General features: G+C 39.4%; 1 protein-coding gene across 1 annotated transcript in view; it reads left to right on the plus strand.

Annotated features, from left to right (window-relative positions):
- EDAR (ectodysplasin A receptor) overlaps nucleotides 1–18,753 on the plus strand; it is a 92,223-nt gene that overhangs the window by 50,296 nt on the left and 23,174 nt on the right. The window lies entirely within an intron of this gene.

Genomic DNA, 18,753 nt, shown 5'->3' on the forward strand with positions numbered 1-18,753 from the left:
ATTTTGTTGACTGAAAAACCCATTGTTTAAAAGTCTTCCTCGCACACATTTCATTCTTAAACTCAATGAAACAATGTTTATTTGCATGCTGCTCATTCCCTTAATGCCTCAGGACAGCTGAGCCATTAAAGCAAGAAACATTAAAGCAAGAGAAGCACAATTAAAAGGAACCATAAAACATTATTAAAACAATCCATTTTAAAGCAATGAAAACAGTAAAAAATATTATCGGAAGGCCTAGGCAAACAAGTATGCTTTGAGCCTTCTCCTAAGGCAGTGTTGTCCAAACTTGGCCACTTTAAGATGAGTGGACTTCAACTCCCAGAATTCCCCAGCCAGCATGGGTGGCTGGGGAATTCTGGGAGTTGAAGTCCACTCATCTTAAAGTGGCCAAGTTTGGACAACACTGTCCTAAGGTAATAAGGAGTGATGTTGTGTAACGTCACCACTGACCATTTCTTCCACAACGTGGAGCTTGCAGAATTACTTGCAGGTGTCAAATCTATCTATGGTGGGACCCACAAACATTATTTCATTGATCATCTAAGAATGCAGGGCAGACTGAACAAGAGTAGACAGTCCTGTAAGTAACTTGCTTCCCTCCCCTTTCCTCCTTTAGCTGAAATGCATACAAATTATTTGCCAGCTATTTATTATTACCCTATGGGATTCCTATCAGGGAGGGCCTGTCCCCATAATATTCCAATAATTACAATTTTATCTTTATTCATAGAAATGAATGGCAATTATTCCCTTATGTGGGAGCAAAATAGTTAAACAAAAACTGTGGTTCACCATCCCAAACATGAACATGTTCAGTGTTCAATTTCAGGGGTGTCCCCAGAGTATGACATTTTTAAAAAGGCAATATGGTGACTATGATGGTGCAATTGAAACTTTGCCTGTTTTTATGGTCATCAGTCCCACTGTTGTTGCTGCTATCTTGACTTTTTTTTGCTATAACCTGAGGACACCTCAGATTCATTTTAAGTTCTCAGATGAGCAGTATTCCAAATTTGTTTACCACTTTCGTCACTTGGTTCTGTCCAGATGTGTTGAACTGCAACTCCTACATTCTTACCCATTATGGTGCCCAAATGGCAATTAGGAAAGTTGTAATCTCTGGTTGGCAAAGCTACATTAGATGCAGAGCTGCGCTCCATGATGGAGTGAGTCCATGCATCTGATGAAGTGAGCTGTAGCTCACGAAGGCATATGCCTTTTAATAAAATTCAGTAGATGGATAAGTGCTACTAGACTTCTTCTGATTTCTGATGATATATTGTTATTTCTCAGCTAACAATTGTTCCATACTCAATGCCTCATTGCTGAATGCTTGCACTGAATCCATATAAAAACACTGCATTTGCAGTGATACAAAAGTCCCATCCATGATGCTGGCTATACGATTGCTTCTCATCCTCCTGTTCAAGCTGCCACTTGATCCTACATCCATCAAGAGATTGAACCTGCGTGTGAAAACCAGTCCTATCATTATTTCTTCCCGCTCTGTAAAGCAGATTATCTTTAAAGTTGCCAAGAAATCTCTCTCCTTACACAGTGAAGAAGGCTAACAGTTAAACACCCGAGGACAAACATTAATTTGTTCTACCAATTCTTCTAGAGTTCTTTATATTAATTCTGTCACTGAAACCTGCTTGCTTTAAAATAATGCTCATTACTTTAAAAATATCCATATCATGGCCTTTAGCTGCATTTGTAACGCTCAGGGTAATTTGCAACAGTTTAAAAATCAATACAATCAGTAAAATAAAATCAATAGCAACAAGTGAACATGAGTAAAGAGAAAGACAGCTTCAGCAGATGAAAGAAATCTAAAAATAAAGGGGCAAAGATAAAAATAAAGGGGCCATAAAAGTCATGTCCACTAACATTACAAGCTAAAGTTTCAATGATAGCAAGAGATTTTCTACTGGCTTGATAATCTGATCCCTTTTGGAGCTTCTTGTTTCCATATCTTAAGTTGTAAGGCTTTTAAAATAATAATGATGAACACCCCAGACTTAACAATTGTTGATAAGAAAGACAAAGTCTGGATAGTGGACACTGCAATACCTGGAGACAGCAGAATAGAAGAGAAAGAACTGGAGAAAATCAGAAAATACAAAGACCTGCAAATAGAAGTAGAATGACTATGGCAAAAGAAAGCAAAGATAGTACCAATAGTTATAGGTGCCTTAGGTGCAATCCCAAAACATCTGGAGCACCACTTGGACACCATCGGCATTGACAAAGTCACCATCAGTCAGTTGCAAAAGGCAGCTTTACTTGGAACAGCTTACATCCTGCAACGATGCCTCTAACACCATCATACAACAACATCTGCCTATCCTAGGTCCTTGGGAAGGACTCAATAGGTGGATAAAAATGTCAAATCCAGACTAAACATCTGGCTGGCTGTGCGACCAACCATAATAGCCTGTCAAATCAACACTACTTCAGTTATCCCTGTAATGAGAATATTCCCAAGTATTTCCCAAATATTTCCCAACCAAAGCAAAACCTTCACTGCTATGGCCCCAAGCCTGTGTAACAATTGCCCTGTAGGATGGAACGATTGGCCCTCATTGCTTGCTGTAATAAGGGCCTTTTTGGACTGGCTGATCCATAGGATGCATGCAATGATGAATCATAATACTTGAGAATTTTAACTCATCAGGAACGGCCATGCACGTATGCATCCTGGTTCATCTGATTTAATTTATGCAAGTAGGAGAGATAGCCAAAGCAGGTTACTTAGTTTATGGTTTGTTTCAAGTTATGTGCAAAATGCATTTCCTAGTTTGCTTCTTTTCTAACCAACCAGAATCATAAACCAAGAACAAAAGTTGGTTTTTTAAGAGAAGAACACGCCAAAGCTTTCTTGATGCATCAGAATTCTAAATAATTATGCTTATCACAGTGAGATGAATGTTGGCTTAGCAGTTGCTTTTAGTTTTATTTTTCCCTGTTCCTGTGCTCCTTTCAAAACATGTTGGACAGAGCATTTTCAGGATTTACATATAATATTCCTCTGTTTCCAGTGCTTAGGCTCTCAGTGTTTTTGTACCTCCTACACACTAGAAGAGTACAGCCCACTAAAGTTTGGAATCTCCAAATTAATGCACAAACAGGAATGAAATTATCTTTCTATTTTTCAGTTTACTTCATGAACTGCAATTCCCTGATTTTAAAGTATGCAGGTACCGTATTTCTGTAAATTGCATACAGAATACACACACTGCACATAATGATGCATATATTTTAGGGGAAAATGCTGGTAAAACAGGTGACAAGAATACATATCAGGAAAAAAAAGCTGTAGAAATCAAAACAGGCAATTCCACCCATTTTTAATAGTTTCTGTGATATCACTAGAACCTGACGGGGAGGAGTTGGTCTGGCCTGAACAATATGCAGAGACTGAGAGTGATCTCACATTGTTCCACTGGCCCAGTAACATTGCAATAGCTATGCTAAAAAAAATGATTTTGTGAAATATTAAGTGACAGGGAGTGGAATATGACATCTGTTGCGTGACAAGGGTGTGTACCTGAGTAGCAGTAGATCTGGCCACGTCCCAGGTCATTGGCAGCATCACCTAAAGGCTGACCAATTACTTTTCAAAGGAACATACATTCTTCAGTGGCCTGAGGCAAAATTTTTAGTGTCATGGTTGCAACACAGTAGATGTCCTGGGGCACTGCAGAACATATGTGGGGACTGGCTGACTGAACAGAAGAGACCTTTTTTGGAGATCTTATTGGAACTGAACAGAATACACAGTGTGATTTTATCCACATTTTATAGCATCTTCAACAAAAGGGGAGGGGGCTGGATCCGGACAGTCAAAATTTACCTTGTACAACCCCTTTTTCCATTAGTATAAAAGAGAAAGAGAAGAATAGAATGCTGTTTTTAGATTATTAGATATTAAGACCCCAAACACCAGAAATATTCCTCCAATGTAATTTAAATGCACAGGTTTTTAATTCTTGTTTTACTAGACATCTTGGCAGCATCTTTCCAAAATTCCTGAAATATTATTCTGAAAGTACTTTGAATCAATTAATACCTTTCTGTCTCTTCACAGACTTAGACAGTCTGAGGGCTGTAAAAAAAAAAAATTGACAACACATTTCTATCTTAAATTTCAATAGCAGTAATCCTTACTTTTGAAATTAAGACATTAATAAAAGGATTAACTTTGAATCCCAATAATTCCCACGTGTTTCCTAGCCCCTGTTCTTCTGTAAACAGCAAACAAACGGTCTGGCAACTTATATTCGGTGCACAAGAAAAGTTTCCGGTCTTAATTGTTTTGCACAATCCCTTCATGTCTTTTTGTATTTTTCAGGGCATTGGGAGAGAAAATAATTGATAACACCATTCCCTCCACCTCCCTGCTTCCCCTGCAGAACCAGTTGCACAAGAAATCACATTTGACAGAAAAAAAAAATCCAGATTTATGCCTTTCTTCATTCATGTTGGACTGGAATTTTTTACCACAATTTCCTTAAGGAAGGACTTTACATGGTTATGTATAACTTCTGAACATCTCAGACACCTCCATGATCAAATACCATCTGTGACTAAGGCAGTTCACTGTCCGTGCATGCAGAAAAGAGAAGTTTCCTTAATCCTCTGGGTGGGAACAGACAGCTTCAGAATTAATTTATGAACTGGATTTATAGTTCCCTGCTCCTTAGAAGAATAAAATCCCTTAAATTCTCATGCTCTGTTTTAAACACAGAGGAGACCAGTATCTGCTGCCATCACCACAATAATTCCATTATTTTATCATCCAAACTTTCAATTTGCCTGGATTAATTCTGTAAATTATTCTCCTATTGATCTTCATTGTCATGCAGTCCAATGTATTTTTTTCTCTTTTCCTCCAGTTATCAGTTATTTAGATGCACTCAGTGATGTGCTACAACACAGTTTTCCCTAGCCATCTCTATTTGGCCTTCTCTATCTTTTGAACTTTCTCTATCAGACAGTGCAAAACTGAAACTATATAAATCCCTTAACACTTAAGAACTAAATGTTAATTTAAGCCGAGTCCCAGTATCTGTGCTGAAGTAAACAGTCTAACACAGTGTTGTCCAAACTTGGCCACTTTAAGATGAGTGGACTTCAACTCCCAGAATTCAATTCTTTGCAACTGATTGAACTGCAGTTTCAATGCATTCAATTCTGGGAGTTGAAGTCCACTCATCTTAAAGTGGCCAAGTTTGGACAACACTGGTCTAACAGGAAGTATGGTGCAAGGGGATTTGGAATCAGGACAAACCTCAAACCGTTCTTTTTAAAGTATTTTAAAATCTGGGGACCAGGTTACCATTGTCAGGAGCAAATATTCTGGATGCTAGGATGTGTTTCAGATGAAGAGCTATTTGTGCAAAGCAGCAGCCAGCAGTGCCTGCAGGAGAAGCTGAGGGAGAAGAATGGCAAAAGCAGCGTGATGCGGTCACGACACAAGTCTTACACATACAAATGGTTGTAGGAGAAGAGCCGTGTGAGTCTATGGAGGCAAAAAATCAGAAGCAGTCTGATTTAACAGGCAGGGGTAGCAGTCTGATTTTTCAGCACCTTTTCCATCTAAATTTTATTAAAAAGCATAAGCTGTGAGCTGAAGATGCCACAAGCTTATGCCTTTTAATAAAATTTGTGAGATAGAAAAGGTGCTACCAGACTCCTCCTGATTTTTTTATTTTATTTTTTTAACATAGAAAAGGTGTGGACCTTATGGTGCGATGTCATGCTGTTGCTTTCATCATTTCAACACAAACACTGGATCCTGTAGATGCTCAGGGCAACATCCCTAACTAGTGATTGCAAGCACAAAACTCCTGAAATTTTCCCCACTATTGGTGCTTTGATTTTCATTGCCAAAATAGGTCACTCAGAATAGTAGCCATACAGCCTGCAGTTGGTAGCCCTGGTGCATAAAAGTGGGCTTGTGAACTTTCAGCAGCAACCCAGCTTGCTCCAGTGGGATTCAGAAGCACAATTCAACAACGGTAAAGCTAAATTAGAGGAGAAAATGATACCTCATAGCTTATGAATAGACTTGCATCATGAATGATGCAGCCATAGCATGAAACACATTTCATGAGCGTATCACAGAATAGGACAGATTTCAGATTAATAAATTCTGAAACAGAATTTCCCTGATCAGATGCCCACCAAACTGGATGCAAGTATGCAGAACAGATGGGGCCCTTCTTGCCTGATTGCCCTCCCTCAGTTACTCTTGTTGCCTTGAGCCAGCCGGCACCCCATCCACCTGGCCAGCTCCAAAATTAAACAACAAAGCAACCCTTTACAGGTAGTCCTCGTTCAGCAACCACTTGTTCAGCGACGGTTCAAAATTATCATGGTGCTGAACAAGGGGATTTAAAACCCTCTCTCATAGTTGTGGCCATTGCAGTGTTCCCACAGTCATGTGATCACAATTTGGGTGCTTGGCAACCAGCTTGCAATTGTAACAGTTACAGTATCCCACAGTCACACGATCACCATTTATGATCTTCACTGCCAGCTTCCAACAAGCAAAGTCAATGGGGAAGTTGGCAGGAGGTCGTGAATGGTGATCATGTGACTGCAGGATGCTGCAACCACGCGGGATTCGCCGAATGACAGCAACTGGGACCGCACAACTGCTGTCATAAGTCGGTGTGATCATGTGATGTCGTGCTTTATGACGGAGTTGCTTAATGATGGGGTTGCTGGTCCGAATTACCATTTTTAAACAAGAACTACATATCTGTCAGCCCTTCAAGGTAGACCAGACTAAGAAACGAATGCTATATAAGCCAGTGCTACTTTTATTGTAAAAGCTATAGTAACAGGATCTTGCAAGTCTTGAATATGCTTCCTTCCTTTTTCTTCATGTGAACAAGGGAGTCCCGGGCTTGCGTTGAGAGGAAAGCCATGTGAACCTGATAAAGAAAACCAGAGCTAAGTACTTTGGATCTGTCTTAGCTGTGCATCATCACTGCATACACAAGCATTGGTTCAATGGTGCAAGATCAGTTTATTTTTATTTATTTATTTATTTATTTGATTTGTTAAGGGCGCTCAATTCCAAGAAGACTCTGGGTGGCATATGGTTGTATAAATAAAAGGCAGCCTCCTTTGACCTTATTTTAAGTGATCTGACTTATTTACTAAAATGTTTCCAAAGGTAAACATCTCAGAAGGGTTATTTCCATGGCATTTGGACTTTACCCCTGCTAAGAAAACTTGCAAAACTGAATATGATTTTTTTTTTAAAAAACTGGTTGTACATTAGATTTACAAATACATGAACATTGCCTTTGGTGGGAATACAAAACCTAGGTAATAAAAATTCAGAAAGCAAAATTGTATCTATTCAGAAATAACTCCCTTTAAATTCTGTGGGGCTTCCTTTCAGATCACTGGGTCCTGGACTGTGATCTTAAAATTTGCACTTCCAATCCCAGTGGATCCCCAGAAATCAATCCAAGTAGAGAAGAAAAATCCTTTTAGAGACAAAGTTCAGGCAAAAAAAGACAGATTCTGCTTCCTCTCTCTCCAACCTGTATTACCAGAACCAGACAGGCCTGCAGCCCCCGTGTTCCTTTGCAATTAAAGGATGGCAAAACCAGGATAAGTGGTCACCCCTCTAGCAGTTTTGAGTCTTCTCCCTTGTGTTCATGTCGACTAAGCACAGCATTCTCATTAAAAGAGCCCTCTTCTTGCCATTTACATTGCCCTAAATTAATTCATCTGCAGTAGATTAACTACAATCAACCGCAGCATGTAAAGGATTTTAATATCTAGCAAAAGGGTAGATTTTTAAAATGTATTCCTGATATTTCAGCAATATTTTGTGCTTCCCACTTTTTATCTGGTTCTACGTAATGTTTGATTGATATACACTTAGTTTACAGACACCCCTCCCCATCCACCCCCAAATTGCCACACTGGAATACCTTCAAGCAACAACCACCCATGTTGGCAGTCATTAAACGGCTATAAAAATCTTGACAATCCTCCAGATGAACATCAAACCTTTCCAGAGTTCCTCCAGGGCTGGGGAGAGATTAACCCCCTCAAAATTAATATTAAGACAAAAAACAAAAAAACCCACCCCACATAACTCACTACTCCCTACAGCTTTGCAACTAATTTCGAATCTCTACAACCTTGTGCCAGTACATCAGCTCTACTTAGCAGGGATGTTTTTGCTATCAAGCTAGCATCTCCCTTGACTTGCAGCCATGCACCCTCTGAACACTGGCCCGGGGGGTTGTTTTGTGTATGCTTAGAAGTCTGTCTTACGTGACGCTAAAAATGTCCTTCAAGATCAGTCGGGAAGGGGAAGGTTGAAGGAGTATTATAATCTCTTTGCTCATTTACAGCCCCCAGTAGAAACAAGCTAGGAGAGCGGTTTTGTTCTAGAGAAGTTGAAAGGCAGGTGGCCCCTCTGTCACAATGTCCCTGCACCTAATGTCCCTTCCCCACCTCCTGCTCCAGGAATTAGATTCTAATCATCTGGGAAGGATGAATTAAGTGGCTTCTGAGTTCATACTGAAGAATTATATCCATAAAGTTGGCATTGTAGAGATCCGGTGATGTGTGGTTATGTGTCAGGGAGTATTTAATGGTGTACAAGACTCCAGGTGTGCTTTCTCCCTACATTTCTTCTTTACTAAATGAGATTGATCCCCCACCCCCCGGTCTATACCTCCAGGGTTTGCCAACCCTGATTTACAGCCTCTTCGGCAGCCAGCTTGCATGAAGTGACTTCTGCAATTAGCTGGGCACGTGATGAAGCTCAGCATGGGGAAGCACTTCCAAAGCTTTGCACATGTATGAATTCTGCCTGCAGCTTGTGTGGCTTCAGATTCCTGGAGATCTTGCTCGGGCCTGTGAGCTGGCACGGGAGCAGGATCACATGCTACAGTCCTTCCAGAGGCTGCTGCTCCTTCCCTTAGCAGTGCACACCCAGCTTTTCTGCTGATTTTGCAACAGAACAAAAAGCAGATCTGACTTCCCATCCTTGCCCTCTCCCCTTTTGGACTGCCACCTGGTGCAGGTTCAGTGCATGGTGTGGCCCAATTACTGGATGCCAGAGAGCACCGGAAAACCTTTGCAGGGAAATGTATGAATCACTACCTTTTGTAGTTGCAGTATGTATTTATTAAAAGCATGAAGCATTTAGAAAGTATGAATCACTACCTTTTGTAGTTGCAATATGAATTTATTAAAAGCATGAAGCATTTAGAATGACACTGAAATACCAGCCTAGAGTATTTTAAGTGTTATTGTTTCCTATTAATGACAGCACATCCTTTACTTTGAAGAACATTACATATTTGCAAGGGTACCTGCTCAGTTTTCTTACAGAGCGTCATATAGAAAGGATGAAAGTGGTAGTGTCCATGGGTGCATAAAAATATCAAGATGACACTCACAATCATGTGATCAAAATCCTGCCTCTTTCAAAGGCACACAACTATAGCCACAATTCTTTCTGCCATCCCTTTTTCATTCAGGAGGAGGAGGGATAAAACAATCAAATAATAATAATGCATAAGAAATTATACAAATAATGGAACCCATGTTTTCCTGCAGTCCTCTTTGCATCAACAACATATTTGTCACGAAAGAAGTATCTTCAATGCCGCAAATTTTATGCTGGGGAACATGAGTGGGAGAGTGCCTCCTAGTGGATTTTTAAAGACCATCTATTTGCCAAACCAGATGCAAATGTTCTGATCTAGCAACTTTTTTTCTTATAATCTAAATACAGAAAGGCATTCCTGAATCAGAAAGTGGTGTGTTTCAGCGGAAGCCAGCATGCATCTTACTATATCGGGCTGTGCAGGGAATTCTAACAAGTGGTGTCACATCAGCATGTTTTGAACATATGGCAAGCTTAGATCTCCAAAATAGACAGCATAGCTAGATGTAATGGTATGTGGGAATGACCTTGGGAGACAGGAGGAAGAGCTTGCAGACTTGCAAGATTGATATCAGCCTTGTAAGGTAGTCCAGACAAGAAGCACAACCAGAAGTACTAGCTCTAACTTTATTGTAATGTTACCTTAACAGAATCTTGCAAGTCTGAAAGTGCCCCTCCCTTCTTTCACTTTTATTCTCCAGAAAACTAGGGAGAGTCCCTTCTGAGATGCTTTCACTACCCATCCTCCTTTGGACTGAAATTGGACCGTTGTCTCAGCTGTAGCTCTTCCTCCTGACTCCCAAGGTCAGTTGCACATACCATTACACGAGATTTGGTGGAACCATTTTGCAGTTCTGCTCTGAATGGCCAATAGGACAATACCTTAGAAGTAGGGCAGAGAGTACCACAGGCTGCACTGTGGTTTCAGAGTCTGTAAGGAAGCAGCTGTGAACATCATCCCAAGCAATGGAGAGAAATGCAAATAAATATATCCAAGAGAGGACATATGTAAATGATCTTCCTGGTGCAAAGATGATAGAGACAAGGAAGCACAGGGTTGATGAATGAAATGGGAGGGAGAATGACAAAATAATAATGTCTCAATTTAATCAGGGCTGTCAAAAGTTGGATGCAAATATCTGGACAGCCTTTTTTTTTTTAACAAACATCCAGTAAGTTGGCCACCTGTATAGGAGGAGGGATTTGGGCAAATGCACTTTGCCTGATCCTGACATTAAAATGGTGAGGGTTAAAATTCTCTCTTATTTGCAACAAAAGTGAAGAGCCACTGCTGTCCTTTTCATCTTAATTGCTGGACTCTCATGGATTGTTCTATTTTCAGCTGAATCACTACATTTGCAGTAGCTTTAACTGAATTCTATACATTATGTCTCTTTTAGACAATCTTGATAGTCTGGTTTCTTTGTGATACTGTAAAATGTAAGTTGCTTCATTTCACACATGATACGGCTAAGGAGCCTTTTAAATATGATTCTAGCTATCCAGGAACTGCTGATCCAATTCCATTCTACTCAAGCTCATAAAGGGCCTTATCACACAGGGTTGTTTTGTATGGTCAGGCTGTTGTAAATGGTTAATTGGTCATTAGACTGTTCAGGACAAATGGATCACCCATGAGTAGGAAAATTTGTAAAGGGCACTTTCATTAGATGTGTCTAGAACAGAGCAAGAGGCCAGTATTAGAATACAGAAAAAGAATGAATTAAAGGCAGAAAAAACTGATCTAAAGCACAAGCAGTGATATATGAGATTAATTTCTAGATTAGATAGAAAAGACCAAATGGAGTTACATGATGAAATAAAAGTTTGCAAATGTTATATTTGACCCAGGAGAAATATTAGCACCCCCTGCAGCAAACCCTAGATAAAAAATTGGATTGAAAATGTTTCTTTATAAGAATCTGTTAAGTTTTAAAAAGAACCTGTACAGGGTAGTGATAAACACAGATTATGATGGTTATTTTCTCATGCTTCCTTCTTGTTCTGAAATCACCCAGATTGCATTGGAAGTAGGATATCAGTTTAAAGGGAAATCTGATCAGATTCAGAACTGATGTACAATGGTTCAAGCCAAGGAATGCAATCAGGAAAATGGATCCATTGTGTGTTGTGAATTCCAACAGTTTTTGTACCGCATATGTACCTTAATGTCCCTTGTTAATACTTAACCATAGATTAAACAGTTCAGAACTATGTGAGTCTTGATAACTTGTCACAGGCTGCAATAAATCACATATCCTTTCCCATTTTGTAAAAAAGACAACTCTGTAATTCTATAGAAAATGGTACTGTTATTGGAAGCATCTAAATTGTAATCTTGTGTATGATGAGTATCCATTGTGTTTCTGGAATCTGATAATGACTCACTATAGAAACTCTTGGCAATCACTTGTAATACTTGCAGATAGAGTTATTTCGTTGTTTACATATCTATATCTTATTTGGATTATTTAACTGTGGCCTTTCTAATTTAGCTCATCTTATCAGAAAGATAAGAATCTAGCTTCTAGCCAGTAAAACCTTGGTTTGCGAATATAATTCGTTCCAGAAACATGCTTGTAATCCAAAGCACTTGTATATCAAAGCGAATTTCCCCATAAGAAATAATGGAAACTCAGATGATTCGTTCCACAACCCAAAAATATTCATATAAAAATGATTACGATACTGTAATATAATACAAAATAATAAAGAAAATACAAAATATAAAGAAAAATTAAACAAATTAACCTGCACTTACCTTTGAAAACCTTCGTGGCTGGTGTGAGGGAGACGAAAAAGAGGAGGGTTATTGTGTAGGACAGTATTGTCCAAACTTGGCCACTTTAAGATGAGTGGTCTTCAACTCCCAGAATTCCCCAGCCAGCCATGCTGGCTGGGGAATTCTGGGAGTTGAAGTCCACTCATCTTAAAGTGGCCAAGTTTGGATAACACTGGTGTAGGATGACTTTCACTATCACTAGCATGGGAGATGATCACCCACACTCCCGCAGCGAGAAAGAGAAGAACCATTGGCTCAGTTGTGATCATGTGATGTTCGGTGTCACATTCTACTTGTATTGCAAGACATCATTCGTTTATCAAGTTAAAGTTTTTTAGAAATGTTTGCTCGACTTGCAGAACACTCGCAGATCAAGTTATTCGCAATCCAAGGTTTTACTGTACTGTATCTTAGGACCACAGAATCACAAAGATTTAATCAGTCATGTCCAAACCCCTGTTCAGTGCAGGAATCCCAATGAAGATGATTCTCTAGTCTCCACTAAGAGTCTATCCAGTGAAAAAGAGCCCACCACCTCTTTGGGTAATTGATTCTGTTTTTGGAATCTGTGTGGGATCCTTTCAGGTATTCAAAGAAAGACTTTGAGAATTGCCCTCTCAGTTGTCTCTTCTGAAAGCTAAATATACCAGACCTATCACTCTGCATAGAGCTTAGGTTATCTTTTTGATTTTTGTCTTCCTTCCCTGAGCTTGTTCCAATTTCTGGAAATGATCTACTGTAAAGATACAGCCTTTCCTTCATCTTGGAAGACAGTAGCAATGGAGACTATGTGAAGTATCTTTTCTGATGGAATGGGAAAATAAGTCTACAGGCTGAGCTTGGAGCTCCCTTTACTGTAACATTGTCACTAAAGTTAGTCAAGCATGTGATTTACCAAAACTGATGAAAAGTTAGCTATCTGATTGCTGTATGCATATTTACATACATCTTCATCCACTCCTGTCCTTAATAAATTAAGGTGCTACAATAAATTTCAACCACCATCACTTCATTTATCTTTTTTTTAAAAAGCACCAGGAAATTAGATGACAACAGTAGACAGCTTTTGAAAGATTATCACATATCACTCTTCCGTACTTCTTTCCCCCAAATAAACAGGAGTTTCTCAGCTATTACCTTTCATTTCCTAGTAATGATAGAATTTAGATACATGTATCAGCTGGATAATTTTTTAAAATTTAGAAATTCCCCAAGATTATACATTAAAAAAAATAAGTGGAATCCTTGGTACTCTCTGAGCTTCGTTGTTTGATTGCAGACGTTTCATTGCCTGACTAGGTAACATCATCAGTGCTAGTGAGTGTGCGATTTGCTCCCTGTTTATATACAGTAACTTGCCCTGCCAGTGTTGGTGGGGGTGTGGTTTTCTCTTTGGTAGTTCCTTGATTAGGGTATTGTTTTCTGCTTGATTGTCTGGTGTTAATCTGGGTATTGGTTGCTGATGAGGAGGTGTCCTGGTCTTTGTGTTTCCTTCTTAGCTTTTTAATTGTCTCTTTTGAATGGTCTAAATGTAGTTTATCTCTATGTGCCTATTGAATGCTGATGTGGCAAGCTTCCAGGAATTCCCTAGCATTTTTGGATTTATCCTGGTCTAGGATGCTCAGAGTTTCCCAGTTGAAACTACGGTTGAGTCTGTCCATGTGTTGTGAGATTAAGGAGTTTTCATTGAATGTTGTGACTGCTAGTTGGTGTTCTTGGATGCATTCTGCTAGTCTTCTGCCTGCCTGTCCTACAGAGTGGCTGTTACAGTCTTATACTATACGTTGTAGATGACTCCTGTTTTTTTTTTCTTTTTGGGCTACTGGGTCTTTTGGTTTACTTAAGATGTTTAGGAGGGGTTTAGTTGGTTTGTGTGCTACAGTGATGCTGTGTGGTTGTAATAGTCTGTTGGTAGTTTCTGAGACGTTTCTGATGTATGGCAGTGTTATCCTTTTCATAGCTTGTGTTGGTTGTGCTCTAGTGGGTTGAGTGGTCAGACATTTTTTGATAAAGTTGTGTGGGTATCCATTTTTTTGGAAGATGTTGTATAGGTGATCTGTTTCCTTTTTCTGGTGTTCTGGGTTGCTGAAGTGCATTTGTGCTCATCTGAATAAGATGATATTACCTAGTTGGGTAATGAAACGTCTGCAATCAAACAACCAAGCTCAGAGAGCACCAAGGGCTCCACTAAAAAATAAGTACTGAGAAGAATCAAAACTCTGCCATTGCTCCTACCTTTGATTTTTATATTATTATTATTATTATTATTATTATTATTATTATTATTTTGGTATACTGTACATATAATGGCCCATGCATGAATTTCTGAATTGCTTTCCATGGAATAGCAATTGCTTGCCACCAAGGATGGTTTAAAAACAGATCTTGTCTTTTATAATAAAAAAATGAACTAGGAACTTCCTTCCTCAATCATTGTTATGTTCATTCGTTAGCTGAAAATGCTGAAAGATAGGACCCTTTTCATACAGTACCTATAGTTAGAATACCAATTGCACATTTTGCCTTCTACCATATTTTTTAAGATCATCTTCCTTTCTTTTCAATGAAAAGTGAGAATCTGAAATTATGGCTCATGTGGGGCAGTTCTTTCCTCCTTCTTCCCAGGGGGCCATGATAATAAGTCTGGAGAATGATATGAAGAAATAGAATTAGTCTAATCCTGTACTCAAGCAGATTCTCTACACTAGTGCAAGGTATCTCTAGAAGCATTAGTCTTGTGAGATAGTCGAGACAAGAAGCAGAACCAGAAGTACTAGCTGTATCTTTATTGTTAGGTTACATTAACAGAATCTTGCAAGACTGAAAGTATTTCTCCACTCCTTTCCTTTTACTGTCCAGAAAACTAGGGAGGATCCCTTCTGAAACATTTCCCTTGCTCTCCCCCCTTCTGTGGGCTGAGACATCTTTTACATGCTGGTTGTTCAGTCTGTGGTTCTCCCTCCTGTCTCCCAAGGTCATTCCCACATACCATTACAAGAAGTGAGCCTTGAGGCCACCAAAGTAGGGCCCTCTGAAAGAAAGATCTGCATGGGCTTCCTAAATTGCTGGAATGAAGTCAGAAATGAAATGAAATGAAATGAAATGAAATGAAGGTGACAGTGCAAAGATGAAGGGTAGGATAATGACATTGATAAAATGGGAAGGTGTGGAATGATTTGGCACTTGGTGTTTATCTTTTGAAAAGATGGCGGTGCTTTCATCTCCATGTCACTTTTCTAACAGAGTAACCTAAAAATCCCTTGGGCTATAGAGTTTCATTTGAAAATGTTCTTCAGTACCATTCTTCTCAAAGTTTACATTAAAGCTTGAATGATTCCACAAATTCTGAGACTAAGATTAAATAGGTACAATGGGCTCATGTCAGTTTGGGGGCCTTCCATTTGTTAAGATATAGAGCATGTACACTGTGCAACAAAGGTGTAGTAAACTCATGGCAAAAAGGCAGTCTCACTAGAGACTCACTAAGACAGTCATTTGGAACTTGTACAGAATTTGCTGTGTCTAAGTTGGACCCTGATGCTGGTTAAATTCTCATTTCACAACATGCTGAACAGCCTTAGTGCCCCAGGAAGAAAAACACAAAGAAATAATATTAGCACTGGAGCTGCATTCATTCTGCTTTCCAAATTAACCCTTTTAGTGGATTTACATAATTTATTTATGTATTCATATTTATAATTTCAGTTTAGAAAGCCACCAACTCAACACTGACTCTAGGTGGTGTACTGTTATTGTTTAAAGGTTTGCAGAGTCATGGTAGTCTGAACCTCAGATGTGAGGAAAATACTATTCCAAAAATCACAACAGAGAAGATGCACTTCCTAGGCCCGTCAGACAAAATTGCTTAATGAATGGGATAGGAAGACCTGTTGGATTTATGGGGTGGCCAGAAACAATCGGAGAGAGGCAATCTGTCAGATAGCCAGTCCCTATGCCAAGAAAGACTTTATAGGTAATAGCCAGCACTTTGAATTGGACCCAGAAGCTCACTGATAACTCACTGATGAATCATAAACTTTCAAAAGAGGCTGAGCTTACATAACACGCTAAGCCAGAAAAAAAATCTAATCAAGGATAACACAAAACTACCTTAAGGCAGCTGCTAGGTTTTTATTTGACTTAGTTAATCAGATTCTGTGAACATGGCTAGACAGATGTGGTGAAGGTATTTAAGAAAACTTACATAACTTCACCTTGATTCCCTGGACCATATTAGTGGTAAAAATGATGAACACAAGGGTGCCTGTTTCTCTTTTATTGACAATACAGGAGGATAGTTGTTAGGATGAGACCTGAGTTGTTACTCTAGCAACATCTTGCTGCTAGAAGGAAGTTTGCTTCAGAACAATCTAGCCTAAGTTATAATTAACACTGTGGTATCTTCATCAAGTCTTGCTTATCTCTGAGATAAATCAGTGGTATTTAAGTTAAGAACAGTTAATTTGCTTACTTTCAGTCAGACAACTACATCTTTTATGAATGGTCTGCAGAGGCAGTGTAGAATCAATCTTCATAACAGTGTTTAGGTACCAGCTGTCCACACCTGTGCTATAGCTGAGGCACAGATAAATGTAGCCTTGTTGGGAGTGATCTCCTGGAATGTGTCTAGTGGAATGATGCCTGGTTGTTAGAAGGTTAGCCAGCTTCAACATCGAATAAGCTATAGAGTTATGCAGGAAACCTTTTTCCCTCCATAGTTACGAACACACGATTCTATTCTCAGGAGAGAGAGGGGATAAGAAAAGATGTGATCATGAAATGGTATTCCTAATACTTGTATTCAGGTGACCTAAGATTTTCTGCTCTGACCTCTGCTTTGGGAATTTTTCGAGGCACCATCTAATCAAAGTTGTGAAGTTTGAACTGCATCGATTTCAGGTGAAAATATAATGTGTGTTTCATTCATTTCTGGAGAAATCAGTAAGACTTTTTTTTAAAGCCTGACATTGGTTGTGTTGTGTTGTAAAGAAATTATGTATAGATAGATCAGGTTCTTTGCCTTCCTCTCCCCATCCATAAAGTAACTTGTCTGAGCTAGTCTACTTGCTAGAAGGAACATATGCAGGGAGTTTACTACTTAGTAGTTCAGCAGTATAATTAAGACATAAACTGTATTAATTTTAAAACTAATGTCTGCCTGCATGTGAGAGAGAGTGCCATGATTTAAAAGTACACTGTATAATGCAAACCAAACTACTGAACCCTGCCTTGAGATTTAGAAAAAAAACTTAGACATATGCATTCAAAATGGATTTACAGAAAGGGAGTTAATGCTTTCTGCGAAGACCACACTGTTACAGCCACACCTCAAATATCAGAGATATTTAATTTGTTAAAACCCTGCAGCATAAGTTTTATAGCAAACGTTCTTTTTTTCTCATCATGCTGAAGGGCAGGATTTTTACTCCCCTTTTCCCAACAACTTCACTGGAGAAAAAAGAACAATTAATGATCCAATCAGTTGTCTGTCATGCTTTTGGTAAAAACAGGGTATGTTTTTGTGTTTTAAATCTGGAAGTTCTTTTTGTTTAATTTGGGAGTACATTCATACCAGAGTCTGTCTGTCTGTCTGTCTTATTTATTTATCAATTCATACTTTGAGCTACTCATCAGATCTCCAGAAAACTCCCCGAGACCCTCTGAAAACCCAAGGGATCCATTAGGTGCATGGACAGGCCTCTCTAATAGGTCATTCCCCCCTGCAGAAAGAAATGCCACTTCAGTCAACCACGGTCTGTCCATGACAAGGGGAAAAGTTCAGTCTCCCCCATGTTGTATCTGTCCCAGAACAAAGATCAGATCTAGTGTGTACCCTCAGTAAACTGGGTCAGGTCCATGGTTGCCGTAGTTGCCATGAACTCCTGGGCTACTCCAGACCCTTCATCAAGGAAGGCAACTTAAGGTCTCCAAGCACTACCAGATGGTGGAAATTTACCACCACCCCAGCATTAATGTTAAGCATCCCTGGCAAGGATGCCACAGTGTGACAGGAGGACCAATCCGCAAGCAGCAAACCCGTCTGATCCTTTGAACTAGGAAGCATGAGCAACATCATGCTCTTGATGCCAGCAGATGACATCATGGATGACAACAGTTGCCCCCCTCCCCTCCCCCTGGGATTGTGACTGATGTCAAACCCAAAACTTGGGTGGGCAGATCTCCAAAAGAGGAACTCTTCTCTCTTCTCTCTTCTCTCTTCTCTCTTCTCTCTCCCAGGTTTTGATGGGCAAGCCAGGTCTGCCATCTCATCCACAGTTAAATTGGGACCCTGCCTCTCAGGATAAGGAGAGAGACTTCCCAGTGCTATTGTGCTTTTAATTAAAAGTTTCCTCCTCAGGAAATAACAACTTCCTTTGTCTCTAATTGCTTCTTGTTCAGAACAACTTGGCATTAACTAATGAATTCCTTCAAGCATTCTTTTCCTATAAAAATAGGGACTTTTTTGTACCAGTTTCTTATTGTGCACTAACAATGATTTAAGAGTAATATGCATAAGAAAGCATTCTAAATG

Source organism: Python bivittatus, unplaced genomic scaffold (assembly GCF_059951505.1).
Source record: "Python bivittatus isolate LINGU-HERP-01145 unplaced genomic scaffold, Pbiv_v1 ctg000060_np1212, whole genome shotgun sequence".
In the NCBI taxonomy this organism is placed as follows: domain Eukaryota; kingdom Metazoa; phylum Chordata; class Lepidosauria; order Squamata; family Pythonidae; genus Python; species Python bivittatus.